The following is a 27533-nucleotide window of genomic DNA, read 5'->3' on the forward strand; positions in this document are numbered from 1 at the left end:
CTGCGTTCCTTCAGAATCTCAGCTAAAAATTGGCAGTGCATATAATATCTGAATAAGTACCAAACGTCCGTTTCAACTGCAAATGAATTTGCCCAATTCTGTCTTCAAGCTCTTATAATATTCTTCTAGCACTAGTGGTGTTTTATGTGTTTTTTGGGGGGTGCCTAAAAAATCCCTTTTATTGAAGAAATGGCTTACATTCAGTCTTGTGATATTTTTGGTTTCCAATAAGTAGATTTTTAATTTTATGTAACCTCATTTTCTAATGATCCATTCAAGAGATGTTTCCACTATGAAATGAAGAGCAAGGGGAAAGAGCACAAATGATAGAGCGAGTGAGTGAGATGGGGTGTTGAGGAAGGAGAGAATGAAACAAAGACAGAGTGAGTGAACGGCAGGTAGGCATAGAAGAGGAGACTAGAAGTGAAAGTGACTTGCTTTTCCCTGCTCTTGACCTCCCACCCATCTCAAACCAATCACAAACATACCTTCTATGCAACGTTGGTATGCAGAACTTCACTCCTCAGCCAGTGAGGGTGAGACCCAAGCCAGGGGCTAGAGAGCAAAAGGATGGATGTGCTCAGACGTTCCTTGCTAGGGACAGTTGATCTGAAACAAGGCCTGCTCTCTTGTTTCCAGCAAGGATCTAGAAATTCTGCATGAATGTGCAAGGCACGTTGACAGCATAAATTTGCATAAACTGCCCCACCTTCTGCCTTCCTACTTCCTGAGCAGTAGTTGTTTGTGTATAGAGAGAAAGGTCGCAGGCAAGATAATTTTGTGAGTAGGATACAGAACCCTAAATAGCTGGTGAGAGGTATAAGTTATTCTAAAAGCATAAAAACAGTACACCTGTGAAATGAAATGCTTTCATATGTGATCTTCTGTGTTTATTGTCCTGTGCAAAAAGTTGCACCTTGTGTTTGAAGGTTGAAATTATTTCAAGCTTGCATGGACGCAGAAATTTCTGAGTGACTTTTATACATTTCTTAGGACTCTTCACTGTCAGGATGGCCGAGTGGTCTAAGGCGCTGTGTTTAGGCCGCAGTCTCCTATGGAGGTGTGGGTTCGAATCCCACTTCTGAAATGACTTTTGGAGATATAATCTTCTTCATCAGGATAACATCTGATGGAAGTTGCTTCTGTTCGTCTTCACCTGGGACGTTATTCTGTCCTCGTCTAGTCAAGAGAGCTTGGGTTTCTCCTATATTTCTGTTGTACAAAGTCTTGCTGATAAAGTGCAATCCTTACCAAATGAGCTTATGACCCATGTAAGAACTCATCTAGAAGAGTCATTCTCTTGTATTCCCTGGCCAGACAGGCCATACAAATTTGGAAGAATGCCAAGCACCTGGTAGACAGCTGGACTCCAGCAAACTTACAGCAATTTCCTCAGGGCAGTGATCAGGGGCTGCTTAGATTTGCGAATTCCACCCTATGTTGTGACATTGAGATCCCTTGTTGAATTTGCTTTAGTCAGCCAAGATGTGGCTATTGACTCAATTTCAAAGCAGCTTTGGGCCGTTCAAGTGGCTGGTGAATAGCACTTTCTCTTTGTACTCATTAAAGGTCTAAAGAGTTCTTCATAGGTACTGCTCTGTATGGATTGTTCAAAGATCTGTTGGAAATGCTTATAATGGGATAAATAAATTCAGGGCATGCCTTTTCGGTACCCCACTTGCATGGCTGTCTGGCTTGTGGAAGGTGCTGCAAATGCAAGTCAGGATGGCCGAGTGGTCTAAGGCGCTGCGTTCAGGTCGCAGTCTCTTCTGGAGGCGTGGGTTCAAATCCCACTTCTGACAAACCTGTGTTTAATCTTCTTTTTTCTTGAGGGAGAAAATCAGATCATTTCCCTCACATGGGCTTATATGGTTGTCTTTTTGGAAAAGTGCAGTGAGTTTTTTTCTTGCTATAGCCACTCATGGCCTAAGATGTGTGTTTTTTTTGTTCACACTATCTTTCTCACTATGTAGATGAACAAGCAACATGTGGGCAGGATTGCCGAGTGGTCTAAGGCGCTGCGTTAAGGCCGCAGTCTCTCCTGGAGGCGTGGGTTCGAATTCCACGTCTGACAAAACTTTAAGTCCATTTTGTCTCTGCGTTCCTTCAGAATCTCAGCTAAAAATTGGCAGTGCATATAATATCTGAATAAGTACCAAACTTCAGTTTCAACTGCAAATGAATTTGCCCAATTCTGTCTTCAAGCTCGTATAATATTCTTCTAGCACTAGTGGTGTTTTATGTGTTTTTTGGGGGGTGCCTAAAAAATCCCTTTTATTGAAGAAATGGCTTACATTCAGTCTTGTGATATTTTTGGTTTCCAATAAGTAGATTTTTAATTTTATGTAACCTTATTTTCTAAAGATCCATTCAAGAGATGTTTCCACTATGAAATGAAGAGCAAGGGGAAAGAGCACAAATGATAGAGCCAGTGAGTGAGATGGGGTGTTGAGGAAGGAGAGAATGAAACAAAGACAGAGTGAGTGAACGGCAGGTAGGCATAGAAGAGGAGACTAGAAGTGAAGGTGACTTGCTTTTCCCTGCTCTTGACCTCCCACCCATCTCAAACCAATCACAAACATACATTCTATGTAACGTTGGTATGCAGAACTTCACTCCTCAGCCAGTGAGGGTGAGTTCCAAGCCAGGGGCTAGAGAGCAAAAGAATGGATGTGCTCAGACGTTCCTTGCTAGGGACAGTTGATCTGAAACAAGGCCTGCTCTCTTGTTTCCAGCAAGGATCTAGAAATTCTGCATGAATCTGCAAGGCACATTGACAGCATAAATTTCCATAAACTGCCCCACCTTCTGCCTTCCTACTTCCTGAGCAGTAGTTGTTTGTGTATAAAGAGAGAGGTCGCAGGCAAGGTAATTTTGTGAGTAGGATACAGAACCCTAAATAGCTGGTGAGAGGTATAAGTTATTCTAAAAGCATAAAAACAGTACACCTGTGAAATTAAATGCTTTCATATGTGATCTTCTGTGTTTATTGTCCTGTGCAAAAAGTTGCACCTTGTGTTTGAAGGTTGAAATTATTTCAAGCTTGCATGGACGCAGAAATTTCTGAGTGACTTTTATACATTTCTTAGGACTCTTCACTGTCAGGATGGCCGAGTGGTCTAAGGCGCTGTGTTTAGGCCGCAGTCTCCTCTGGAGGCGTGGGTTCGAATCCCACTTCTGACATGACTTTTGGAGATATAATCTTCTTCATCAGGATAACATCTGATGGAAGTTGCATCTGTTCGTCTTCACCTGGGACGTTATTCCGTCCTCGTCTAGTCAAGAGAGCTTGGGTTTCTCATATATTTCTGTTGTACAAAGTCTTGCTGATAAAGTGTAATCCTTACCAAATGAGCTTAGGACCCATGTAAGAGCTCATCTAGAAGAGTCATGCTCTTGTATTCCCTGGCCAGACAGGCCATGCAAATTTGGAAGAATGCCAAGCACCTGGTAGACAGCTGTACTCCAGCACACTTACAGCAATGTCCTCAGGGCTGTGATCAGGGGCTGCTTAGATTTGCGTATTCCACCCTATGTTGTCACATTGAGCTCCCTTGTTGAATTTGCTTTAGTCAGCCAAGATGTGGCTGTTGACTCAATTTCAAAGCAGCTTTGGGCCGTTCAAGTGGCTGGTGAATAGCACTTTCTCTTTGTACGCTTTAAAGGTCTAAAGAGTTCTTCATAGGTACTGCTCTGTATGGATTGTTCAAAGATCTGTTGGAAATGCTTATAACGGGATAAATAAATTGAGGGCATGCCTTTTCGGTACCAAACTTGCATGGCTGTCTGGCTTGTGGAAGGTGCTACAAATGCAAGTCAGGATGGCCGAGTGGTCTAAGGCGCTGCGTTCAGGTCGCAGTCTCCTCTGGAGGCGTGGGTTCAAATCCCACTTCTGACAAACCTGTGTTTAATCTTCTTTTTTCTTGAGGGAGAAAATCAGATCATTTCCCTCACATGGGCTTATATGGTTGTCTTTTTGGAAAAGTGCAGTGAGTTTTTTTCTTGCTATAGCCACTCATGGCCTAAGATGTGTGTTTTTTTTGTTCACACTATCTTTCTCACTATGTAGATGAACAAGCAACATGTGGTCAGGATGGCCGAGTGGTCTAAGGCGCTGCGTTAAGGCCGCAGTCTCTCCTGGAGGCGTGGGTTCGAATCCCACTTCTGACAAAACTTTAAGTCCATTTTGCCTCTGCGTTCCTTCAGAATCTCAGCTAAAAATTGGCAGTGCATATAATATCTGAATAAGTACCAAATTCAGTTTCAACTGCAAATGAATTTGCCCAATTCTGTCTTCAAGCTCGTATAATATTGTTCTAGCACTAGTGGTGTTTTATGTGTTTTTTGGGGGGTGCCTAAAAAATCCCTTTTATTGAAGAAATGGCTTACATTCAGTCTTGTGATATTTTTGGTTTCCAATAAGTAGATTTTTAATTTTATGTAACCTCATTTTCTAATGATCCATTCAAGAGATGTTTCCACTATGAAATGAAGAGCAAGGGGAAAGAGCACAAATGATAGAGCCAGTGAGTGAGATGGGGCGTTGAGGAAGGAGAGAATGAAACAAAGACAGAGTGAGTGAACGGCAGGTAGGCATAGAAGAGGAGACTAGAAGTGAAGGTGACTTGCTTTTCCCTGCTCTTGACCTCCCACCCATCTCAAACCAATCACAAACATACCTTCTATGCAACGTTGGTATGCAGAACTTCACTCCTCAGCCAGTGAGGGTGAGTCCCAAGCCAGGGGCTAGAGAGCAAAAGAATGGATGTGCTCAGACGTTCCTTGCTAGGGACAGTTGATCTGAAACAAGGCCTGCTCTCTTGTTTCCAACAAGGATCTAGAAATTCTGCATGAATCTGCAAGGCACATTGACAGCATAAATTTGCATAAACTGCCCCACCTTCTGCCTTCCTACTTCCTGAGCAGTAGTTGTTTGTGTATAAAGAGAGAGGTCGCAGGCAAGATAATTTTGTGAGTAGGATACAGAACCCTAAATAGCTGGTGAGAGGTATAAGTTATTCTAAAAGCATAAAAACAGTACACCTGTGAAATGAAATGCTTTCATATGTGATCTTCTGTGTTTATTGTCCTGTGCAAAAAGTTGCACCTTGTGTTTGAAGGTTGAAATTATTTCAAGCTTGCATGGACGCAGAAATTTCTGAGTGACTTTTATACATTTCTTAGGACTCTTCACTGTCAGGATGGCCGAGTGGTCTAAGGCGCTGTGTCTAGGCTGCAGTCTCCTCTGGAGGCGTGGGTTCGAATCCCACTTCTGAAATGACTTTTGGAGATATAATCTTCTTCATCAGGATAACATCTGATGGAAGTTGCATCTGTTCGTCTTCACCTGGGACGTTATTACGTCCTCGTCTAGTCAAGAGAGCTTGGGTTTCTCATATATTTCTGTTGTACAAAGTCTTGCTGATAAAGTGCAATCATTACCAAATGAGCTTAGGACCCATGTAAGAGCTCATCTAGAAGAGTCATGCTCTTTTATTCCCTGGCCAGACAGGCCATGCAAATTTGGAAGAATGCCAAGCACCTGATAGACAGCTGTACTCCAGCACACTTACAGCAATGTCCTCAGGGCTGTGATCAGGGGCTGCTTAGATTTGCGTATTCCACCCTATGTTGTGACATTGAGCTCCCTTGTTGAATTTGCTTTAGTCAGCCAAGATGTGGCTGTTGACTCAATTTCAAAGCAGCTTTGGGCCGTTCAAGTGGCTGGTGAATAGCACTTTCTCTTTGTACGCTTTAAAGGTCTAAAGAGTTCTTCATAGGTACTGCTCTGTATGGATTGTTCAAAGATCTGTTGGAAATGCTTATAACGGGATAAATAAATTGAGGGCATGCCTTTTCGGTACCAAACTTGCATGGCTGTCTGGCTTGTGGAAGGTGATGCAAAAGCAAGTCAGGATGGCCGAGTGGTCTAAGGCACTGCGTTCAGGTCGCAGTCTCTTCTGGAGGCGTGGGTTCAAATCCCACTTCTGACAAACATGTGTTTAATCTTCCTTTTTCTTGAGGGAGAAAATCAGATCATTTCCCTCACATGGGCTTATATGGTTGTCTTTTTGGAAAAGTGCAGTGAGTTTTTTTCTTGCTATAGCCACTCATGGCCTAAGATGTGTGTTTTTTTTGTTCACACTATCTTTCTCACTATGTAGATTAACAAGCAACATGTGGTCAGGATGGCCGAGTGGTCTAAGGCGCTGCGTTAAGGCCGCAGTCTCTCCTGGAGGCGTTGGTTCGAATCCCACTTCGGACAAAACTTTAAGACCATTTTGTCTCTGCGTTCCTTCAAAATCTCAGCTAAAAATTGGCAGTGCATATAATATCTGAATAAGTACCAAACTTCAGTTTCAACTGCAAATGAATTTGCCCAATTCTGTCTTCAAGCTCGTATAATATTCTTCTAGCACTAGTGGTGTTTTATGTGTTTTTTGGGGGGTGCCTAAAAAATCCCTTTTATTGAAGAAATGGCTTACATTCAGTCTTGTGATATTTTTGGTTTCCAATAAGTAGATTTTTAATTTTATGTAACCTCATTTTCTAATGATCCATTCAAGAGATGTTTCCACTATGAAATGAAGAGCAAGGGGAAAGAGCACAAATGATAGAGCGAGTGAGTGAGATGGGGTGTTGAGGAAGGAGAGAATGAAACAAAGACAGAGTGAGTGAACGGCAGGTAGGCATAGAAGAGGAGAGGAGACTAGAAGTGAAGGTGACTTGCTTTTCCCTGCTCTTGACCTCCCACCCATCTCAAACCAATCACAAACATACCTTCTATGCAACGTTGGTATGCAGAACTTCACTCCTCAGCCAGTGAGGGTGAGTCCCAAGCCAGGGGCTAGAGAGCAAAAGAATGGATGTGCTCAGACGTTCCTTGCTAGGGACAGTTGATCTGAAACAAGGCCTGCTCTCTTGTTTCCAACAAGGATCTAGAAATTCTACATGAATCTGCAAGGCACATTGACAGCATAAATTTGCATAAACTGCCCCACCTTCTGCCTTCCTACTTCCTGAGCAGTAGTTGTTTGTGTATAAAGAGAGAGGTCGCAGGCAAGATAATTTTGTGAGTAGGATACAGAACCCTAAATAGCTGGTGAGAGGTATAAGTTATTCTAAAAGCATAAAAACAGTACACCTGTGAAATGAAATGCTTTCATATGTGATCTTCTGTGTTTATTGTCCTGTGCAAAAAGTTGCACCTTGTGTTTGAAGGTTGAAATTATTTCAAGCTTGCATGGACGCAGAAATTTCTGAGTGACTTTTATACATTTCTTAGGACTCTTCACTGTCAGGATGGCCGAGTGGTCTAAGGCGCTGTGTCTAGGCTGCAGTCTCCTCTGGAGGCTTGGGTTCGAATCCCACTTCTGAAATGACTTTTGGAGATATAATCTTCTTCATCAGGATAACATCTGATGGAAGTTGCATCTGTTCGTCTTCACCTGGGACGTTATTCCGTCCTCGTCTAGTCAAGAGAGCTTGGGTTTCTCATATATTTATGTTGTACAAAGTCTTGCTGATAAAGTGCAATCATTACCAAATGAGCTTAGGACCCATGTAAGAGCTCATCTAGAAGAGTCATGCTCTTGTATTCCCTGGCCAGACAGGCAATGCAAATTTGGAAGAATGCCAAGCACCTGGTAGACAGCTGTACTCCAGCACACTTACTGCAATGTGTTCAGGGCTGTGATCAGGGGCTGCTTAGATTTGCGTATTCCACCCTATGTTGTGACATTGAGCTCCCTTGTTGAATTTGCTTTAGTCAGCGAAGATGTGGCTGTTGACTCAATTTCAAAGCAGCTTTGGGCCGTTCAAGTGGCTGGTGAATATCACTTTCTCTTTGTACGCTTTAAAGGTCTAAAGAGTTCTTCATAGGTACTGCTCTGTATGGATTGTTCAAAGATCTGTTGGAAATGCTTATAATGGGATAAATAAATTGAGGGCATGCCTTTTCGGTACCAAACTTGCATGGCTGTCTGGCTTGTGGAAGGTGATGCAAATGCAAGTTAGGATGGCCGAGTGGTCTAAGGCGCTGCGTTAAGGTTGCAGTCTCTTCTGGAGGTGTGGGTTCAAATCCCACTTCTGACAAACCTGTGTTTAATCTTCTTTTTTCTTGAGGGAGAAAATCAGATCATTTCCCTCACATGGGCTTATATGGTTGTCTTTTTGGAAAAGTGCAGTGAGTTTTTTTCTTGCTATAGCCACTTATGGCCTTAGATGTGTGTTTTTTTTGTTCACACTATCTTTCTCACTATGTAGAGGGACAAGCAACATGTGGTCAGGATGGCCAAGTGGTCTAAGGCGCTGCGTTAAGGCCGCAGTCTCTCCTGGAGGCGTGGGTTCGAATCCCACTTCTGACAAAACTTTAAGTCCATTTTGTCTCTGCGTTCCTTCAGAATCTCAGCTAAAAATTGGCAGTGCATATAATATCTGAATAAGTACCAAACGTCCGTTTCAACTGCAAATGAATTTGCCCAATTCTGTCTTCAAGCTCTTATAATATTCTTCTAGCACTAGTGGTGTTTTATGTGTTTTTTGGGGGGTGCCTAAAAAATCCCTTTTATTGAAGAAATGGCTTACATTCAGTCTTGTGATATTTTTGGTTTCCAATAAGTAGATTTTTAATTTTATGTAACCTCATTTTCTAATGATCCATTCAAGAGATGTTTCCACTATGAAATGAAGAGCAAGGGGAAAGAGCACAAATGATAGAGCGAGTGAGTGAGATGGGGTGTTGAGGAAGGAGAGAATGAAACAAAGACAGAGTGAGTGAACGGCAGGTAGGCATAGAAGAGGAGACTAGAAGTGAAAGTGACTTGCTTTTCCCTGCTCTTGACCTCCCACCCATCTCAAACCAATCACAAACATACCTTCTATGCAACGTTGGTATGCAGAACTTCACTCCTCAGCCAGTGAGGGTGAGACCCAAGCCAGGGGCTAGAGAGCAAAAGGATGGATGTGCTCAGACGTTCCTTGCTAGGGACAGTTGATCTGAAACAAGGCCTGCTCTCTTGTTTCCAGCAAGGATCTAGAAATTCTGCATGAATGTGCAAGGCACGTTGACAGCATAAATTTGCATAAACTGCCCCACCTTCTGCCTTCCTACTTCCTGAGCAGTAGTTGTTTGTGTATAGAGAGAAAGGTCGCAGGCAAGATAATTTTGTGAGTAGGATACAGAACCCTAAATAGCTGGTGAGAGGTATAAGTTATTCTAAAAGCATAAAAACAGTACACCTGTGAAATGAAATGCTTTCATATGTGATCTTCTGTGTTTATTGTCCTGTGCAAAAAGTTGCACCTTGTGTTTGAAGGTTGAAATTATTTCAAGCTTGCATGGACGCAGAAATTTCTGAGTGACTTTTATACATTTCTTAGGACTCTTCACTGTCAGGATGGCCGAGTGGTCTAAGGCGCTGTGTTTAGGCCGCAGTCTCCTATGGAGGTGTGGGTTCGAATCCCACTTCTGAAATGACTTTTGGAGATATAATCTTCTTCATCAGGATAACATCTGATGGAAGTTGCTTCTGTTCGTCTTCACCTGGGACGTTATTCTGTCCTCGTCTAGTCAAGAGAGCTTGGGTTTCTCATATATTTCTGTTGTACAAAGTCTTGCTGATAAAGTGCAATCCTTACCAAATGAGCTTATGACCCATGTAAGAACTCATCTAGAAGAGTCATTCTCTTGTATTCCCTGGCCAGACAGGCCATACAAATTTGGAAGAATGCCAAGCACCTGGTAGACAGCTGGACTCCAGCAAACTTACAGCAATTTCCTCAGGGCAGTGATCAGGGGCTGCTTAGATTTGCGAATTCCACCCTATGTTGTGACATTGAGATCCCTTGTTGAATTTGCTTTAGTCAGCCAAGATGTGGCTATTGACTCAATTTCAAAGCAGCTTTGGGCCGTTCAAGTGGCTGGTGAATAGCACTTTCTCTTTGTACTCATTAAAGGTCTAAAGAGTTCTTCATAGGTACTGCTCTGTATGGATTGTTCAAAGATCTGTTGGAAATGCTTATAATGGGATAAATAAATTGAGGGCATGCCTTTTCGGTACCCCACTTGCATGGCTGTCTGGCTTGTGGAAGGTGCTGCAAATGCAAGTCAGGATGGCCGAGTGGTCTAAGGCGCTGCGTTCAGGTCGCAGTCTCTTCTGGAGGCGTGGGTTCAAATCCCACTTCTGACAAACCTGTGTTTAATCTTCTTTTTTCTTGAGGGAGAAAATCAGATCATTTCCCTCACATGGGCTTATATGGTTGTCTTTTTGGAAAAGTGCAGTGAGTTTTTTTCTTGCTATAGCCACTCATGGCCTAAGATGTGTGTTTTTTTTGTTCACACTATCTTTCTCACTATGTAGATGAACAAGCAACATGTGGGCAGGATTGCCGAGTGGTCTAAGGTGCTGCGTTAAGGCCGCAGGCTCTCCTGGAGGCGTGGGTTCAAATCCCACTTCTGACAAAACTTTAAGTCCATTTTGCCTCTGCGTTCCTTCAGAATCTCAGCTAAAAATTGGCAGTGCATATAATATCTGAATAAGTACCAAATTCAGTTTCAACTGCAAATGAATTTGCCCAATTCTGTCTTCAAGCTCGTATAATATTGTTCTAGCACTAGTGGTGTTTTATGTGTTTTTTGGGGGGTGCCTAAAAAATCCCTTTTATTGAAGAAATGGCTTACATTCAGTCTTGTGATATTTTTGGTTTCCAATAAGTAGATTTTTAATTTTATGTAACCTCATTTTCTAATGATCCATTCAAGAGATGTTTCCACTATGAAATGAAGAGCAAGGGGAAAGAGCACAAATGATAGAGCCAGTGAGTGAGATGGGGCGTTGAGGAAGGAGAGAATGAAACAAAGACAGAGTGAGTGAACGGCAGGTAGGCATAGAAGAGGAGACTAGAAGTGAAGGTGACTTGCTTTTCCCTGCTCTTGACCTCCCACCCATCTCAAACCAATCACAAACATACCTTCTATGCAACGTTGGTATGCAGAACTTCACTCCTCAGCCAGTGAGGGTGAGTCCCAAGCCAGGGGCTAGAGAGCAAAAGAATGGATGTGCTCAGACGTTCCTTGCTAGGGACAGTTGATCTGAAACAAGGCCTGCTCTCTTGTTTCCAACAAGGATCTAGAAATTCTGCATGAATCTGCAAGGCACATTGACAGCATAAATTTGCATAAACTGCCCCACCTTCTGCCTTCCTACTTCCTGAGCAGTAGTTGTTTGTGTATAAAGAGAGAGGTCGCAGGCAAGATAATTTTGTGAGTAGGATACAGAACCCTAAATAGCTGGTGAGAGGTATAAGTTATTCTAAAAGCATAAAAACAGTACACCTGTGAAATGAAATGCTTTCATATGTGATCTTCTGTGTTTATTGTCCTGTGCAAAAAGTTGCACCTTGTGTTTGAAGGTTGAAATTATTTCAAGCTTGCATGGACGCAGAAATTTCTGAGTGACTTTTATACATTTCCTAGGACTCTTCGCTGTCAGGATGGCCGAGTGGTCTAAGGCGCTGTGTCTAGGCTGCAGACTCCTCTGGAGGCGTGGGTTCAAATCCCACTTCTGAAATGACTTTTGGAGATATAATCTTCTTCATCAGGATAACATCTGATGGAAGTTGCATCTGTTCGTCTTCACCTGGGACGTTATTCCGTCCTCGTCTAGTCAAGAGAGCTTGGGTTTCTCATATATTTCTGTTGTACAAAGTCTTGCTGATAAAGTGCAATCATTACCAAATGAGCTTAGGACCCATGTAAGAGCTCATCTAGAAGAGTCATGCTCTTTTATTCCCTGGCCAGACAGGCCATGCAAATTTGGAAGAATGCCAAGCACCTGATAGACAGCTGTACTCCAGCACACTTACAGCAATGTCCTCAGGGCTGTGATCAGGGGCTGCTTAGATTTGCGTATTCCACCCTATGTTGTGACATTGAGCTCCCTTGTTGAATTTGCTTTAGTCAGCCAAGATGTGGCTGTTGACTCAATTTCAAAGCAGCTTTGGGCCGTTCAAGTGGCTGGTGAATAGCACTTTCTCTTTGTACGCTTTAAAGGTCTAAAGAGTTCTTCATAGGTACTGCTCTGTATGGATTGTTCAAAGATCTGTTGGAAATGCTTATAACGGGATAAATAAATTGAGGGCATGCCTTTTCGGTACCAAACTTGCATGGCTGTCTGGCTTGCGGAAGGTGCTGCAAATGCAAGTCAGGGTGGCCGAGTGGTCTAAGGCACTGCGTTCAGGTCGCAGTCTCTTCTGGAGGCGTGGGTTCAAATCCCACTTCTGACAAACATGTGTTTAATCTTCCTTTTTCTTGAGGGAGAAAATCAGATCATTTCCCTCACATGGGCTTATATGGTTGTCTTTTTGGAAAAGTGCAGTGAGTTTTTTTCTTGCTATAGCCACTCATGGCCTAAGATGTGTGTTTTTTTTGTTCACACTATCTTTCTCACTATGTAGATTAACAAGCAACATGTGGTCAGGATGGCCGAGTGGTCTAAGGCGCTGCGTTAAGGCCGCAGTCTCTCCTGGAGGCGTTGGTTCGAATCCCACTTCGGACAAAACTTTAAGACCATTTTGTCTCTGCGTTCCTTCAAAATCTCAGCTAAAAATTGGCAGTGCATATAATATCTGAATAAGTACCAAACTTCAGTTTCAACTGCAAATGAATTTGCCCAATTCTGTCTTCAAGCTCGTATAATATTCTTCTAGCACTAGTGGTGTTTTATGTGTTTTTTGGGGGGTGCCTAAAAAATCCCTTTTATTGAAGAAATGGCTTACATTCAGTCTTGTGATATTTTTGGTTTCCAATAAGTAGATTTTTAATTTTATGTAACCTCATTTTCTAATGATCCATTCAAGAGATGTTTCCACTATGAAATGAAGAGCAAGGGGAAAGAGCACAAATGATAGAGCCAGTGAGTGAGATGGGGTGTTGAGGAAGGAGAGAATGAAACAAAGACAGAGTGAGTGAACGGCAGGTAGGCATAGAAGAGGAGAGGAGACTAGAAGTGAAGGTGACTTGCTTTTCCCTGCTCTTGACCTCCCACCCATCTCAAACCAATCACAAACATACCTTCTATGCAACGTTGGTATGCAGAACTTCACTCCTCAGCCAGTGAGGGTGAGTCCCAAGCCAGGGGCTTGAGAGCAAAAGAATGGATGTGCTCAGACGTTCCTTGCTAGGGACAGTTGATCTGAAACAAGGCCTGCTCTCTTGTTTCCAACAAGGATCTAGAAATTCTGCATGAATCTGCAAGGCACATTGACAGCATAAATTTGCATAAACTGCCCCACCTTCTGCCTTCCTACTTCCTGAGCAGTAGTTGTTTGTGTATAAAGAGAGAGGTCGCAGGCAAGATAATTTTGTGAGTAGGATACAGAACCCTAAATAGCTGGTGAGAGGTATAAGTTATTCTAAAAGCATAAAAACAGTACACCTGTGAAATGAAATGCTTTCATATGTGATCTTCTGTGTTTATTGTCCTGTGCAAAAAGTTGCACCTTGTGTTTGAAGGTTGAAATTATTTCAAGCTTGCATGGACGCAGAAATTTCTGAGTGACTTTTATACATTTCTTAGGACTCTTCACTGTCAGGATGGCCGAGTGGTCTAAGGCGCTGTGTCTAGGCTGCAGTCTCCTCTGGAGGCGTGGGTTCGAATCCCACTTCTGAAATGACTTTTGGAGATATAATCTTCTTCATCAGGATAACATCTGATGGAAGTTGCATCTGTTCGTCTTCACCTGGGACGTTATTCCGTCCTCGTCTAGTCAAGAGAGCTTGGGTTTCTCATATATTTATGTTGTACAAAGTCTTGCTGATAAAGTGCAATCATTACCAAATGAGCTTAGGACCCATGTAAGAGCTCATCTAGAAGAGTCATGCTCTTGTATTCCCTGGCCAGACAGGCAATGCAAATTTGGAAGAATGCCAAGCACCTGGTAGACAGCTGTACTCCAGCACACTTACAGCAATGTCCTCAGGGCTGTGATCAGGGGCTGCTTAGATTTGCGTATTCCACCCTATGTTGTGACATTGAGCTCCCTTGTTGAATTTGCTTTAGTCAGCGAAGATGTGGCTGTTGACTCAATTTCAAAGCAGCTTTGGGCCGTTCAAGTGGCTGGTGAATATCACTTTCTCTTTGTACGCTTTAAAGGTCTAAAGAGTTCTTCATAGGTACTGCTCTGTATGGATTGTTCAAAGATCTGTTGGAAATGCTTATAATGGGATAAATAAATTGAGGGCATGCCTTTTCGGTACCAAACTTGCATGGCTGTCTGGCTTGTGGAAGGTGATGCAAATGCAAGTTAGGATGGCCGAGTGGTCTAAGGCGCTGCGTTAAGGTTGCAGTCTCTTCTGGAGGTGTGGGTTCAAATCCCACTTCTGACAAACCTGTGTTTAATCTTCTTTTTTCTTGAGGGAGAAAATCAGATCATTTCCCTCACATGGGCTTATATGGTTGTCTTTTTGGAAAAGTGCAGTGAGTTTTTTTCTTGCTATAGCCACTTATGGCCTTAGATGTGTGTTTTTTTTGTTCACACTATCTTTCTCACTATGTAGAGGGCCAAGCAACATGTGGTCAGGATGGCCAAGTGGTCTAAGGCGCTGCGTTAAGGCCGCAGTCTCTCCTGGAGGCGTGGGTTCGAATCCCACTTCTGACAAAACTTTAAGTCCATTTTGTCTCTGCGTTCCTTCAGAATCTCAGCTAAAAATTGGCAGTGCATATAATATCTGAATAAGTACCAAACGTCCGTTTCAACTGCAAATGAATTTGCCCAATTCTGTCTTCAAGCTCTTATAATATTCTTCTAGCACTAGTGGTGTTTTATGTGTTTTTTGGGGGGTGCCTAAAAAATCCCTTTTATTGAAGAAATGGCTTACATTCAGTCTTGTGATATTTTTGGTTTCCAATAAGTAGATTTTTAATTTTATGTAACCTCATTTTCTAATGATCCATTCAAGAGATGTTTCCACTATGAAATGAAGAGCAAGGGGAAAGAGCACAAATGATAGAGCGAGTGAGTGAGATGGGGTGTTGAGGAAGGAGAGAATGAAACAAAGACAGAGTGAGTGAACGGCAGGTAGGCATAGAAGAGGAGACTAGAAGTGAAAGTGACTTGCTTTTCCCTGCTCTTGACCTCCCACCCATCTCAAACCAATCACAAACATACCTTCTATGCAACGTTGGTATGCAGAACTTCACTCCTCAGCCAGTGAGGGTGAGACCCAAGCCAGGGGCTAGAGAGCAAAAGGATGGATGTGCTCAGACGTTCCTTGCTAGGGACAGTTGATCTGAAACAAGGCCTGCTCTCTTGTTTCCAGCAAGGATCTAGAAATTCTGCATGAATGTGCAAGGCACGTTGACAGCATAAATTTGCATAAACTGCCCCACCTTCTGCCTTCCTACTTCCTGAGCAGTAGTTGTTTGTGTATAGAGAGAAAGGTCGCAGGCAAGATAATTTTGTGAGTAGGATACAGAACCCTAAATAGCTGGTGAGAGGTATAAGTTATTCTAAAAGCATAAAAACAGTACACCTGTGAAATGAAATGCTTTCATATGTGATCTTCTGTGTTTATTGTCCTGTGCAAAAAGTTGCACCTTGTGTTTGAAGGTTGAAATTATTTCAAGCTTGCATGGACGCAGAAATTTCTGAGTGACTTTTATACATTTCTTAGGACTCTTCACTGTCAGGATGGCCGAGTGGTCTAAGGCGCTGTGTTTAGGCCGCAGTCTCCTATGGAGGTGTGGGTTCGAATCCCACTTCTGAAATGACTTTTGGAGATATAATCTTCTTCATCAGGATAACATCTGATGGAAGTTGCTTCTGTTCGTCTTCACCTGGGACGTTATTCTGTCCTCGTCTAGTCAAGAGAGCTTGGGTTTCTCATATATTTCTGTTGTACAAAGTCTTGCTGATAAAGTGCAATCCTTACCAAATGAGCTTATGACCCATGTAAGAACTCATCTAGAAGAGTCATTCTCTTGTATTCCCTGGCCAGACAGGCCATACAAATTCGGAAGAATGCCAAGCACCTGGTAGACAGCTGGACTCCAGCAAACTTACAGCAATTTCCTCAGGGCAGTGATCAGGGGCTGCTTAGATTTGCGAATTCCACCCTATGTTGTGACATTGAGATCCCTTGTTGAATTTGCTTTAGTCAGCCAAGATGTGGCTATTGACTCAATTTCAAAGCAGCTTTGGGCCGTTCAAGTGGCTGGTGAATAGCACTTTCTCTTTGTACTCATTAAAGGTCTAAAGAGTTCTTCATAGGTACTGCTCTGTATGGATTGTTCAAAGATCTGTTGGAAATGCTTATAATGGGATAAATAAATTGAGGGCATGCCTTTTCGGTACCCCACTTGCATGGCTGTCTGGCTTGTGGAAGGTGCTGCAAATGCAAGTCAGGATGGCCGAGTGGTCTAAGGCGCTGCGTTCAGGTCGCAGTCTCTTCTGGAGGCGTGGGTTCAAATCCCACTTCTGACAAACCTGTGTTTAATCTTCTTTTTTCTTGAGGGAGAAAATCAGATCATTTCCCTCACATGGGCTTATATGGTTGTCTTTTTGGAAAAGTGCAGTGAGTTTTTTTCTTGCTATAGCCACTCATGGCCTAAGATGTGTGTTTTTTTTGTTCACACTATCTTTCTCACTATGTAGATGAACAAGCAACATGTGGGCAGGATTGCCGAGTGGTCTAAAGCGCTGCGTTAAGGCCGCAGTCTCTCCTGGAGGCGTGGGTTCGAATTCCACGTCTGACAAAACTTTAAGTCCATTTTGTCTCTGCGTTCCTTCAGAATCTCAGCTAAAAATTGGCAGTGCATATAATATCTGAATAAGTACCAAACTTCAGTTTCAACTGCAAATGAATTTGCCCAATTCTGTCTTCAAGCTCGTATAATATTCTTCTAGCACTAGTGGTGTTTTATGTGTTTTTTGGGGGGTGCCTAAAAAATCCCTTTTATTGAAGAAATGGCTTACATTCAGTCTTGTGATATTTTTGGTTTCCAATAAGTAGATTTTTAATTTTATGTAACCTTATTTTCTAAAGATCCATTCAAGAGATGTTTCCACTATGAAATGAAGAGCAAGGGGAAAGAGCACAAATGATAGAGCCAGTGAGTGAGATGGGGTGTTGAGGAAGGAGAGAATGAAACAAAGACAGAGTGAGTGAACGGCAGGTAGGCATAGAAGAGGAGACTAGAAGTGAAGGTGACTTGCTTTTCCCTGCTCTTGACCTCCCACCCATCTCAAACCAATCACAAACATACATTCTATGTAACGTTGGTATGCAGAACTTCACTCCTCAGCCAGTGAGGGTGAGTTCCAAGCCAGGGGCTAGAGAGCAAAAGAATGGATGTGCTCAGACGTTCCTTGCTAGGGACAGTTGATCTGAAACAAGGCCTGCTCTCTTGTTTCCAGCAAGGATCTAGAAATTCTGCATGAATCTGCAAGGCACATTGACAGCATAAATTTCCATAAACTGCCCCACCTTCTGCCTTCCTCCTTCCTGAGCAGTAGTTGTTTGTGTATAAAGATAGAGGTCGCGGGCAAGGTAATTTTGTGAGTAGGATACAGAACCCTAAATAGCTGGTGAGAGGTATAAGTTATTCTAAAAGCATAAAAACAGTACACCTGTGAAATTAAATGCTTTCATATGTGATCTTCTGTGTTTATTGTCCTGTGCAAAAAGTTGCACCTTGTGTTTGAAGGTTGAAATTATTTCAAGCTTGCATGGACGCAGAAATTTCTGAGTGACTTTTATACATTTCTTAGGACTCTTCACTGTCAGGATGGCCGAGTGGTCTAAGGCGCTGTGTTTAGGCCGCAGTCTCCTCTGGAGGGGTGGGTTCGAATCCCACTTCTGACATGACTTTTGGAGATATAATCTTCTTCATCAGGATAACATCTGATGGAAGTTGCATCTGTTCGTCTTCACCTGGGACGTTATTCCGTCCTCGTCTAGTCAAGAGAGCTTGGGTTTCTCATATATTTCTGTTGTACAAAGTCTTGCTGATAAAGTGTAATCCTTACCAAATGAGCTTAGGACCCATGTAAGAGTTCATCTAGAAGAGTCATGCTCTTGTATTCCCTGGCCAGACAGGCCATGCAAATTTGGAAGAATGCCAAGCACCTGGTAGACAGCTGTACTCCAGCACACTTACAGCAATGTCCTCAGGGCTGTGATCAGGGGCTGCTTAGATTTGCGTATTCCACCCTATGTTGTGACATTGAGCTCCCTTGTTGAATTTGCTTTAGTCAGCCAAGATGTGGCTGTTGACTCAATTTCAAAGCAGCTTTGGGCCGTTCAAGTGGCTGGTGAATAGCACTTTCTCTTTGTACGCTTTAAAGGTCTAAAGAGTTCTTCATAGGTACTGCTCTGTATGGATTGTTCAAAGATCTGTTGGAAATGCTTATAACGGGATAAATAAATTGAGGGCATGCCTTTTCGGTACCAAACTTGCATGGCTGTCTGGCTTGTGGAAGGTGCTACAAATGCAAGTCAGGATGGCCGAGTGGTCTAAGGCGCTGCGTTCAGGTCGCAGTCTCTTCTGGAGGCGTGGGTTCAAATCCCACTTCTGACAAACCTGTGTTTAATCTTCTTTTTTCTTGAGGGAGAAAATCAGATCATTTCCCTCACATGGGCTTATATGGTTGTCTTTTTTGGAAAAGTGCAGTGAGTTTTTTTCTTGCTATAGCCACTCATGGCCTAAGATGTGTGTTTTTTTTGTTCACACTATCTTTCTTACTATGTAGATGAACAAGCAACATGTGGGCAGGATTGCCGAGTGGTCTAAGGTGCTGCGTTAAGGCCGCAGGCTCTCCTGGAGGCGTGGGTTCAAATCCCACTTCTGACAAAACTTTAAGTCCATTTTGCCTCTGCGTTCCTTCAGAATCTCAGCTAAAAATTGGCAGTGCATATAATATCTGAATAAGTACCAAATTCAGTTTCAACTGCAAATGAATTTGCCCAATTCTGTCTTCAAGCTCGTATAATATTGTTCTAGCACTAGTGGTGTTTTATGTGTTTTTTGGGGGGTGCCTAAAAAATCCCTTTTATTGAAGAAATGGCTTACATTCAGTCTTGTGATATTTTTGGTTTCCAATAAGTAGATTTTTAATTTTATGTAACCTCATTTTCTAATGATCCATTCAAGAGATGTTTCCACTATGAAATGAAGAGCAAGGGGAAAGAGCACAAATGATAGAGCCAGTGAGTGAGATGGGGCGTTGAGGAAGGAGAGAATGAAACAAAGACAGAGTGAGTGAACGGCAGGTAGGCATAGAAGAGGAGACTAGAAGTGAAGGTGACTTGCTTTTCCCTGCTCTTGACCTCCCACCCATCTCAAACCAATCACAAACATACCTTCTATGCAACGTTGGTATGCAGAACTTCACTCCTCAGCCAGTGAGGGTGAGTCCCAAGCCAGGGGCTAGAGAGCAAAAGAATGGATGTGCTCAGACGTTCCTTGCTAGGGACAGTTGATCTGAAACAAGGCCTGCTCTCTTGTTTCCAACAAGGATCTAGAAATTCTGCATGAATCTGCAAGGCACATTGACAGCATAAATTTGCATAAACTGCCCCACCTTCTGCCTTCCTACTTCCTGAGCAGTAGTTGTTTGTGTATAAAGAGAGAGGTCGCAGGCAAGATAATTTTGTGAGTAGGATACAGAACCCTAAATAGCTGGTGAGAGGTATAAGTTATTCTAAAAGCATAAAAACAGTACACCTGTGAAATGAAATGCTTTCATATGTGATCTTCTGTGTTTATTGTCCTGTGCAAAAAGTTGCACCTTGTGTTTGAAGGTTGAAATTATTTCAAGCTTGCATGGACGCAGAAATTTCTGAGTGACTTTTATACATTTCTTAGGACTCTTCGCTGTCAGGATGGCCGAGTGGTCTAAGGCGCTGTGTCTAGGCTGCAGTCTCCTCTGGAGGCGTGGGTTCAAATCCCACTTCTGAAATGACTTTTGGAGATATAATCTTCTTCATCAGGATAACATCTGATGGAAGTTGCATCTGTTCGTCTTCACCTGGGACGTTATTCCGTCCTCGTCTAGTCAAGAGAGCTTGGGTTTCTCATATATTTCTGTTGTACAAAGTCTTGCTGATAAAGTGCAATCATTACCAAATGAGCTTAGGACCCATGTAAGAGCTCATCTAGAAGAGTCATGCTCTTTTATTCCCTGGCCAGACAGGCCATGCAAATTTGGAAGAATGCCAAGCACCTGATAGACAGCTGTACTCCAGCACACTTACAGCAATGTCCTCAGGGCTGTGATCAGGGGCTGCTTAGATTTGCGTATTCCACCCTATGTTGTGACATTGAGCTCCCTTGTTGAATTTGCTTTAGTCAGCCAAGATGTGGCTGTTGACTCAATTTCAAAGCAGCTTTGGGCCGTTCAAGTGGCTGGTGAATAGCACTTTCTCTTTGTACGCTTTAAAGGTCTAAAGAGTTCTTCATAGGTACTGCTCTGTATGGATTGTTCAAAGATCTGTTGGAAATGCTTATAACGGGATAAATAAATTGAGGGCATGCCTTTTCGGTACCAAACTTGCATGGCTGTCTGGCTTGTGGAAGGTGCTGCAAATGCAAGTCAGGATGGCCGAGTGGTCTAAGGCACTGCGTTCAGGTCGCAGTCTCTTCTGGAGGCGTGGGTTCAAATCCCACTTCTGACAAACATGTGTTTAATCTTCCTTTTTCTTGAGGGAGAAAATCAGATCATTTCCCTCACATGGGCTTATATGGTTGTCTTTTTGGAAAAGTGCAGTGAGTTTTTTTCTTGCTATAGCCACTCATGGCCTAAGATGTGTGTTTTTTTTGTTCACACTATCTTTCTCACTATGTAGATGGACAAGCAACATGTGGTCAGGATGGCCGAGTGGTCTAAGGCGCTGCGTTAAGGCCGAAGTCTCTCCTGGAGGCGTGGGTTCGAATCCCACTTCTGACAAAACTTTAAGTCCATTTTGTCTCTGCGTTCCTTCAGAATCTCAGCTAAAAATTGGCAGTGCATATAATATCTGAATAAGTACCAAACTTCAGTTTCAACTGCAAATGAATTTGCCCAATTCTGTCTTCAAGCTCGTATAATATTCTTCTAGCACTAGTGGTGTTTTATGTGTTTTTTGGGGGGTGCCTAAAAAATCCCTTTTATTGAAGAAATGGCTTACATTCAGTCTTGTGATATTTTTGCTTTCCAATAAGTAGATTTTTAATTTTATGTAACCTCATTTTCTAATGATCCATTCAAGAGATGTTTCCACTATGAAATGAAGAGCAAGGGGAAAGAGCACAAATGATAGAGCCAGTGAGTGAGATGGGGTGTTGAGGAAGGAGAGAATGAAACAAAGACAGAGTGAGTGAACGGCAGGTAGGCATAGAAGAGGAGACTAGAAGTGAAAGTGACTTGCTTTTCCCTGCTCTTGAACTCCCACCCATCTCAAACCAATCACAAACATACCTTCTATGCAACGTTGGTATGCAGAACTTCACTCCTCAGCCAGTGGGGGTGAGACCCAAGCCAGGGGCTAGAGAGCAAAAGAATGGATGTGCTCAGACGTTCCTTGCTAGGGACAGTTGATCTGAAACAAGGCGTGCTCTCTTGTTTCCAGCAAGGATCTAGAAATTCTGCATGAATCTGCAAGGCACATTGACAGCATAAATTTGCATAAACTGCCCCATCTTCTGCCTTCCTACTTCCTGAGCAGTAGTTGTTTGTGTATAAAGAGAGAGGTCGCAGGCAAGATAATTTTGTGAGTAGGATACAGAACCCTAAATAGCTGGTGAGAGGTATAAGTTATTCTAAAAGCATAAAAACAGTACACCTGTGAAATGAAATGCTTTCATATGTGATCTTCTGTGTTTATTGTCCTGTGCAAAAAGTTGCACCTTGTGTTTGAAGGTTGAAATTATTTCAAGCTTGCATGGACGCAGAAATTTCTGAGTGACTTTTATACATTTCTTAGGACTCTTCGCTGTCAGGATGGCCGAGTGGTCTAAGGCGCTGTGTCTAGGCTGCAGTCTCCTCTGGAGGCGTGGGTTCAAATCCCACTTCTGAAATGACTTTTGGAGATATAATCTTCTTCATCAGGATAACATCTGATGGAAGTTGCATCTGTTCGTCTTCACCTGGGACGTTATTCCGTCCTCGTCTAGTCAAGAGAGCTTGGGTTTCTCATATATTTCTGTTGTACAAAGTCTTGCTGATAAAGTGCAATCATTACCAAATGAGCTTAGGACCCATGTAAGAGCTCATCTAGAAGAGTCATGCTCTTTTATTCCCTGGCCAGACAGGCCATGCAAATTTGGAAGAATGCCAAGCACCTGATAGACAGCTGTACTCCAGCACACTTACAGCAATGTCCTCAGGGCTGTGATCAGGGGCTGCTTAGATTTGCGTATTCCACCCTATGTTGTGACATTGAGCTCCCTTGTTGAATTTGCTTTAGTCAGCCAAGATGTGGCTGTTGACTCAATTTCAAAGCAGCTTTGGGCCGTTCAAGTGGCTGGTGAATAGCACTTTCTCTTTGTACGCTTTAAAGGTCTAAAGAGTTCTTCATAGGTACTGCTCTGTATGGATTGTTCAAAGATCTGTTGGAAATGCTTATAACGGGATAAATAAATTGAGGGCATGCCTTTTCGGTACCAAACTTGCATGGCTGTCTGGCTTGTGGAAGGTGCTGCAAATGCAAGTCAGGATGGCCGAGTGGTCTAAGGCACTGCGTTCAGGTCGCAGTCTCTTCTGGAGGCGTGGGTTCAAATCCCACTTCTGACAAACATGTGTTTAATCTTCCTTTTTCTTGAGGGAGAAAATCAGATCATTTCCCTCACATGGGCTTATATGGTTGTCTTTTTGGAAAAGTGCAGTGAGTTTTTTTCTTGCTATAGCCACTCATGGCCTAAGATGTGTGTTTTTTTTGTTCACACTATCTTTCTCACTATGTAGATGGACAAGCAACATGTGGTCAGGATGGCCGAGTGGTCTAAGGCGCTGCGTTAAGGCCGAAGTCTCTCCTGGAGGCGTGGGTTCGAATCCCACTTCTGACAAAACTTTAAGTCCATTTTGTCTCTGCGTTCCTTCAGAATCTCAGCTAAAAATTGGCAGTGCATATAATATCTGAATAAGTACCAAACTTCAGTTTCAACTGCAAATGAATTTGCCCAATTCTGTCTTCAAGCTCGTATAATATTCTTCTAGCACTAGTGGTGTTTTATGTGTTTTTTGGGGGGTGCCTAAAAAATCCCTTTTATTGAAGAAATGGCTTACATTCAGTCTTGTGATATTTTTGCTTTCCAATAAGTAGATTTTTAATTTTATGTAACCTCATTTTCTAATGATCCATTCAAGAGATGTTTCCACTATGAAATGAAGAGCAAGGGGAAAGAGCACAAATGATAGAGCCAGTGAGTGAGATGGGGTGTTGAGGAAGGAGAGAATGAAACAAAGACAGAGTGAGTGAACGGCAGGTAGGCATAGAAGAGGAGACTAGAAGTGAAAGTGACTTGCTTTTCCCTGCTCTTGAACTCCCACCCATCTCAAACCAATCACAAACATACCTTCTATGCAACGTTGGTATGCAGAACTTCACTCCTCAGCCAGTGGGGGTGAGACCCAAGCCAGGGGCTAGAGAGCAAAAGAATGGATGTGCTCAGACGTTCCTTGCTAGGGACAGTTGATCTGAAACAAGGCGTGCTCTCTTGTTTCCAGCAAGGATCTAGAAATTCTGCATGAATCTGCAAGGCACATTGACAGCATAAATTTGCATAAACTGCCCCATCTTCTGCCTTCCTACTTCCTGAGCAGTAGTTGTTTGTGTATAAAGAGAGAGGTCGCAGGCAAGATAATTTTGTGAGTAGGATACAGAACCCTAAATAGCTGGTGAGAGGTATAAGTTATTCTAAAAGCATAAAAACAGTACACCTGTGAAATGAAATGCTTTCATATGTGATCTTCTGTGTTTATTGTCCTGTGCAAAAAGTTGCACCTTGTGTTTGAAGGTTGAAATTATTTCAAGCTTGCATGGACGCAGAAATTTCTGAGTGACTTTTATACATTTCTTAGGACTCTTCGCTGTCAGGATGGCCGAGTGGTCTAAGGCGCTGTGTCTAGGCTGCAGTCTCCTCTGGAGGCGTGGGTTCAAATCCCACTTCTGAAATGACTTTTGGAGATATAATCTTCTTCATCAGGATAACATCTGATGGAAGTTGCATCTGTTCGTCTTCACCTGGGACGTTATTCCGTCCTCGTCTAGTCAAGAGAGCTTGGGTTTCTCATATATTTCTGTTGTACAAAGTCTTGCTGATAAAGTGCAATCATTACCAAATGAGCTTAGGACCCATGTAAGAGCTCATCTAGAAGAGTCATGCTCTTTTATTCCCTGGCCAGACAGGCCATGCAAATTTGGAAGAATGCCAAGCACCTGATAGACAGCTGTACTCCAGCACACTTACAGCAATGTCCTCAGGGCTGTGATCAGGGGCTGCTTAGATTTGCGTATTCCACCCTATGTTGTGACATTGAGCTCCCTTGTTGAATTTGCTTTAGTCAGCCAAGATGTGGCTGTTGACTCAATTTCAAAGCAGCTTTGGGCCGTTCAAGTGGCTGGTGAATAGCACTTTCTCTTTGTACGCTTTAAAGGTCTAAAGAGTTCTTCATAGGTACTGCTCTGTATGGATTGTTCAAAGATCTGTTGGAAATGCTTATAACGGGATAAATAAATTGAGGGCATGCCTTTTCGGTACCAAACTTGCATGGCTGTCTGGCTTGTGGAAGGTGCTGCAAATGCAAGTCAGGATGGCCGAGTGGTCTAAGGCACTGCGTTCAGGTCGCAGTCTCTTCTGGAGGCGTGGGTTCAAATCCCACTTCTGACAAACATGTGTTTAATCTTCCTTTTTCTTGAGGGAGAAAATCAGATCATTTCCCTCACATGGGCTTATATGGTTGTCTTTTTGGAAAAGTGCAGTGAGTTTTTTTCTTGCTATAGCCACTCATGGCCTAAGATGTGTGTTTTTTTTGTTCACACTATCTTTCTCACTATGTAGATGGACAAGCAACATGTGGTCAGGATGGCCGAGTGGTCTAAGGCGCTGCGTTAAGGCCGAAGTCTCTCCTGGAGGCGTGGGTTCGAATCCCACTTCTGACAAAACTTTAATTCCATTTTGTCTCTGCGTTCCTTCAGAATCTCAGCTAAAAATTGGCAGTGCATATAATATCTGAATAAGTACCAAACTTCAGTTTCAACTGCAAATGAATTTGCCCAATTCTGTCTTCAAGCTCGTATAATATTCTTCTAGCACTAGTGGTGTTTTATGTGTTTTTTGGGGGGTGCCTAAAAAATCCCTTTTATTGAAGAAATGGCTTACATTCAGTCTTGTGATATTTTTGCTTTCCAATAAGTAGATTTTTAATTTTATGTAACCTCATTTTCTAATGATCCATTCAAGAGATGTTTCCACTATGAAATGAAGAGCAAGGGGAAAGAGCACAAATGATAGAGCCAGTGAGTGAGATGGGGTGTTGAGGAAGGAGAGAATGAAACAAAGACAGAGTGAGTGAACGGCAGGTAGGCATAGAAGAGGAGACTAGAAGTGAAAGTGACTTGCTTTTCCCTGCTCTTGAACTCCCACCCATCTCAAACCAATCACAAACATACCTTCTATGCAACGTTGGTATGCAGAACTTCACTCCTCAGCCAGTGGGGGTGAGACCCAAGCCAGGGGCTAGAGAGCAAAAGAATGGATGTGCTCAGACGTTCCTTGCTAGGGACAGTTGATCTGAAACAAGGCGTGCTCTCTTGTTTCCAGCAAGGATCTAGAAATTCTGCATGAATCTGCAAGGCACATTGACAGCATAAATTTGCATAAACTGCCCCATCTTCTGCCTTCCTACTTCCTGAGCAGTAGTTGTTTGTGTATAAAGAGAGAGGTCGCAGGCAAGATAATTTTGTGAGTAGGATACAGAACCCTAAATAGCTGGTGAGAGGTATAAGTTATTCTAAAAGCATAAAAACAGTACACCTGTGAAATGAAATGCTTTCATATGTGATCTTCTGTGTTTATTGTCCTGTGCAAAAAGTTGCACCTTGTGTTTGAAGGTTGAAATTATTTCAAGCTTGCATGGACGCAGAAATTTCTGAGTGACTTTTATACATTTCTAAGGACTCTTCACTGTCTGGATGGCCGAGTGGTCTAAGGCGCTGTGTCTAGGCTGCAGTCTCCTCTGGAGGCGTGGGTTCGAATCCCACTCCTGAAATGACTTTTGGAGATATAATCTTCTTCATCAGGATAACATCTGATGGAAGTTGCATCTGTTCGTCTTTACCTGGGACGTTATTCCGTCCTCGTCTAGTCAAGAGAGCTTGGGTTTCTCATATATTTCTGTTGTACAAAGTCTTGCTGATAAAGTGCAATCCTTACCAAATGAGCTTAGGACTCATGTAAGAGCTCATCTAGAAGAGTCATGCTCTTGTATTCCCTGGCCAGACAGGCCATGCAAATTTGGAAGAATGCCAAGCACCTGGTAGACAGCTGTACTCCAGCACACTTACAGCAATGTCCTCAGGGCTGTGATCAGGGGCTGCTTAGATTTGCGTATTCCACCCTATGTTGTGACATTGAGCTCCCTTGTTGAATTTGCTTTAGTCAGCCAAGATGTGGCTGTTGACTCAATTTCAAAGCAGCTTTGGGCCGTTCAAGTGGCTGGTGAATAGCACTTTCTCTTTGTACGCTTTAAAGGTCTAAAGCAGGTCTAAAGAGTTCTTCATAGGTACTGCTCTGTATGGATTGTTCAAAGATCTGTTGGAAATGCTTATAACGGGATAAATAAATTGAGGGCATGCCTTTTCGGTACCAAACTTGCATGGCTGTCTGGCTTGTGGAAGGTGCTGCAAATGCAAGTCAGGATGGCCGAGTGGTCTAAGGCGCTGCGTTCAGGTCGCAGTCTCTTCTGGAGGCGTGGGTTCAAATCCCACTTCTGACAAACCTGTAATTAATCTTTTTTCTTGAGGGAGAAAATCAGATCATTTCCCTCACATGGGCTTATATGGTTGTCTTTTTGGGAAAGTGCAGTGAGTTTTTTTCTTGCTATAGCCACTCATGGCCTAAGATGTGTGTTTTTTTTGTTCACACTATCTTTCTCACTATGTAGATGAACAAGCAACATGTGGTCAGGATGGCCGAGTGGTCTAAGGCGCTGCGTTCAGGTCTCAGTCTCTCCTGGAGGCGTGGGTTCGAATCCCACTTCTGACAAAACTTTAAGTCCATTTTGCCTCTGCGTTCCTTCAGAATCTCAGCTAAAAATTGGCAGTGCATATAATATCTGAATAAGTACCAAATTCAGTTTCAACTGCAAATGAATTTGCCCAATTCTGTCTTCAAGCTCGTATAATATTGTTCTAGCACTAGTGGTGTTTTATGTGTTTTTTGGGGGGTGCCTAAAAAATCCCTTTTATTGAAGAAATGGCTTACATTCAGTCTTGTGATATTTTTGGTTTCCAATAAGTAGATTTTTAATTTTATGTAACCTCATTTTCTAATGAT

At 42.7% G+C, this 27533-nt stretch overlaps 25 non-coding genes across 25 annotated transcripts; all 25 read left to right on the forward strand.

Moving 5' to 3' along the window:
- Nucleotides 1-1004: 1004 nt before the first annotated feature.
- TRNAL-UAG (transfer RNA leucine (anticodon UAG)) lies at nucleotides 1005-1087 on the forward strand. The gene has a single exon. It is a non-coding gene; the product is annotated as a tRNA-Leu (tRNA).
- A 632-nt stretch (nucleotides 1088-1719) lies between these two features.
- On the forward strand, nucleotides 1720-1802 carry TRNAL-CAG (transfer RNA leucine (anticodon CAG)). The gene has a single exon. It is a non-coding gene; the product is annotated as a tRNA-Leu (tRNA).
- Nucleotides 1803-3100: 1298 nt separating this feature from the next.
- TRNAL-UAG (transfer RNA leucine (anticodon UAG)) lies at nucleotides 3101-3183 on the forward strand. Its single transcript has one exon. It is a non-coding gene; the product is annotated as a tRNA-Leu (tRNA).
- Nucleotides 3184-3815: 632 nt separating this feature from the next.
- Nucleotides 3816-3898, forward strand: TRNAL-CAG (transfer RNA leucine (anticodon CAG)). The gene has a single exon. It is a non-coding gene; the product is annotated as a tRNA-Leu (tRNA).
- Nucleotides 3899-4087: 189 nt separating this feature from the next.
- On the forward strand, nucleotides 4088-4170 carry TRNAL-AAG (transfer RNA leucine (anticodon AAG)). The gene has a single exon. It is a non-coding gene; the product is annotated as a tRNA-Leu (tRNA).
- Nucleotides 4171-5910: 1740 nt separating this feature from the next.
- TRNAL-CAG (transfer RNA leucine (anticodon CAG)) lies at nucleotides 5911-5993 on the forward strand. The gene has a single exon. It is a non-coding gene; the product is annotated as a tRNA-Leu (tRNA).
- A 2018-nt stretch (nucleotides 5994-8011) lies between these two features.
- Nucleotides 8012-8094, forward strand: TRNAL-AAG (transfer RNA leucine (anticodon AAG)). Its single transcript has one exon. It is a non-coding gene; the product is annotated as a tRNA-Leu (tRNA).
- A 189-nt stretch (nucleotides 8095-8283) lies between these two features.
- On the forward strand, nucleotides 8284-8366 carry TRNAL-AAG (transfer RNA leucine (anticodon AAG)). Its single transcript has one exon. It is a non-coding gene; the product is annotated as a tRNA-Leu (tRNA).
- A 1026-nt stretch (nucleotides 8367-9392) lies between these two features.
- On the forward strand, nucleotides 9393-9475 carry TRNAL-UAG (transfer RNA leucine (anticodon UAG)). The gene has a single exon. It is a non-coding gene; the product is annotated as a tRNA-Leu (tRNA).
- A 632-nt stretch (nucleotides 9476-10107) lies between these two features.
- Nucleotides 10108-10190, forward strand: TRNAL-CAG (transfer RNA leucine (anticodon CAG)). The gene has a single exon. It is a non-coding gene; the product is annotated as a tRNA-Leu (tRNA).
- Nucleotides 10191-12202: 2012 nt separating this feature from the next.
- TRNAL-CAG (transfer RNA leucine (anticodon CAG)) lies at nucleotides 12203-12285 on the forward strand. The gene has a single exon. It is a non-coding gene; the product is annotated as a tRNA-Leu (tRNA).
- Nucleotides 12286-14303: 2018 nt separating this feature from the next.
- Nucleotides 14304-14386, forward strand: TRNAL-AAG (transfer RNA leucine (anticodon AAG)). Its single transcript has one exon. It is a non-coding gene; the product is annotated as a tRNA-Leu (tRNA).
- A 189-nt stretch (nucleotides 14387-14575) lies between these two features.
- Nucleotides 14576-14658, forward strand: TRNAL-AAG (transfer RNA leucine (anticodon AAG)). The gene has a single exon. It is a non-coding gene; the product is annotated as a tRNA-Leu (tRNA).
- A 1026-nt stretch (nucleotides 14659-15684) lies between these two features.
- TRNAL-UAG (transfer RNA leucine (anticodon UAG)) lies at nucleotides 15685-15767 on the forward strand. The gene has a single exon. It is a non-coding gene; the product is annotated as a tRNA-Leu (tRNA).
- A 632-nt stretch (nucleotides 15768-16399) lies between these two features.
- On the forward strand, nucleotides 16400-16482 carry TRNAL-CAG (transfer RNA leucine (anticodon CAG)). The gene has a single exon. It is a non-coding gene; the product is annotated as a tRNA-Leu (tRNA).
- A 1298-nt stretch (nucleotides 16483-17780) lies between these two features.
- Nucleotides 17781-17863, forward strand: TRNAL-UAG (transfer RNA leucine (anticodon UAG)). Its single transcript has one exon. It is a non-coding gene; the product is annotated as a tRNA-Leu (tRNA).
- A 632-nt stretch (nucleotides 17864-18495) lies between these two features.
- Nucleotides 18496-18578, forward strand: TRNAL-CAG (transfer RNA leucine (anticodon CAG)). The gene has a single exon. It is a non-coding gene; the product is annotated as a tRNA-Leu (tRNA).
- A 2013-nt stretch (nucleotides 18579-20591) lies between these two features.
- Nucleotides 20592-20674, forward strand: TRNAL-CAG (transfer RNA leucine (anticodon CAG)). The gene has a single exon. It is a non-coding gene; the product is annotated as a tRNA-Leu (tRNA).
- A 189-nt stretch (nucleotides 20675-20863) lies between these two features.
- TRNAL-AAG (transfer RNA leucine (anticodon AAG)) lies at nucleotides 20864-20946 on the forward strand. The gene has a single exon. It is a non-coding gene; the product is annotated as a tRNA-Leu (tRNA).
- A 1741-nt stretch (nucleotides 20947-22687) lies between these two features.
- Nucleotides 22688-22770, forward strand: TRNAL-CAG (transfer RNA leucine (anticodon CAG)). The gene has a single exon. It is a non-coding gene; the product is annotated as a tRNA-Leu (tRNA).
- A 189-nt stretch (nucleotides 22771-22959) lies between these two features.
- TRNAL-AAG (transfer RNA leucine (anticodon AAG)) lies at nucleotides 22960-23042 on the forward strand. The gene has a single exon. It is a non-coding gene; the product is annotated as a tRNA-Leu (tRNA).
- A 1741-nt stretch (nucleotides 23043-24783) lies between these two features.
- On the forward strand, nucleotides 24784-24866 carry TRNAL-CAG (transfer RNA leucine (anticodon CAG)). Its single transcript has one exon. It is a non-coding gene; the product is annotated as a tRNA-Leu (tRNA).
- Nucleotides 24867-25055: 189 nt separating this feature from the next.
- Nucleotides 25056-25138, forward strand: TRNAL-AAG (transfer RNA leucine (anticodon AAG)). The gene has a single exon. It is a non-coding gene; the product is annotated as a tRNA-Leu (tRNA).
- A 1752-nt stretch (nucleotides 25139-26890) lies between these two features.
- Nucleotides 26891-26973, forward strand: TRNAL-CAG (transfer RNA leucine (anticodon CAG)). Its single transcript has one exon. It is a non-coding gene; the product is annotated as a tRNA-Leu (tRNA).
- A 186-nt stretch (nucleotides 26974-27159) lies between these two features.
- On the forward strand, nucleotides 27160-27242 carry TRNAL-CAG (transfer RNA leucine (anticodon CAG)). The gene has a single exon. It is a non-coding gene; the product is annotated as a tRNA-Leu (tRNA).
- The last annotated feature ends 291 nt before the right edge of the window (nucleotides 27243-27533 follow it).

The sequence above is a fragment of the Lissotriton helveticus genome, chromosome 8 (assembly GCF_964261635.1).
Source record: "Lissotriton helveticus chromosome 8, aLisHel1.1, whole genome shotgun sequence".
Taxonomy (NCBI): domain Eukaryota; kingdom Metazoa; phylum Chordata; class Amphibia; order Caudata; family Salamandridae; genus Lissotriton; species Lissotriton helveticus.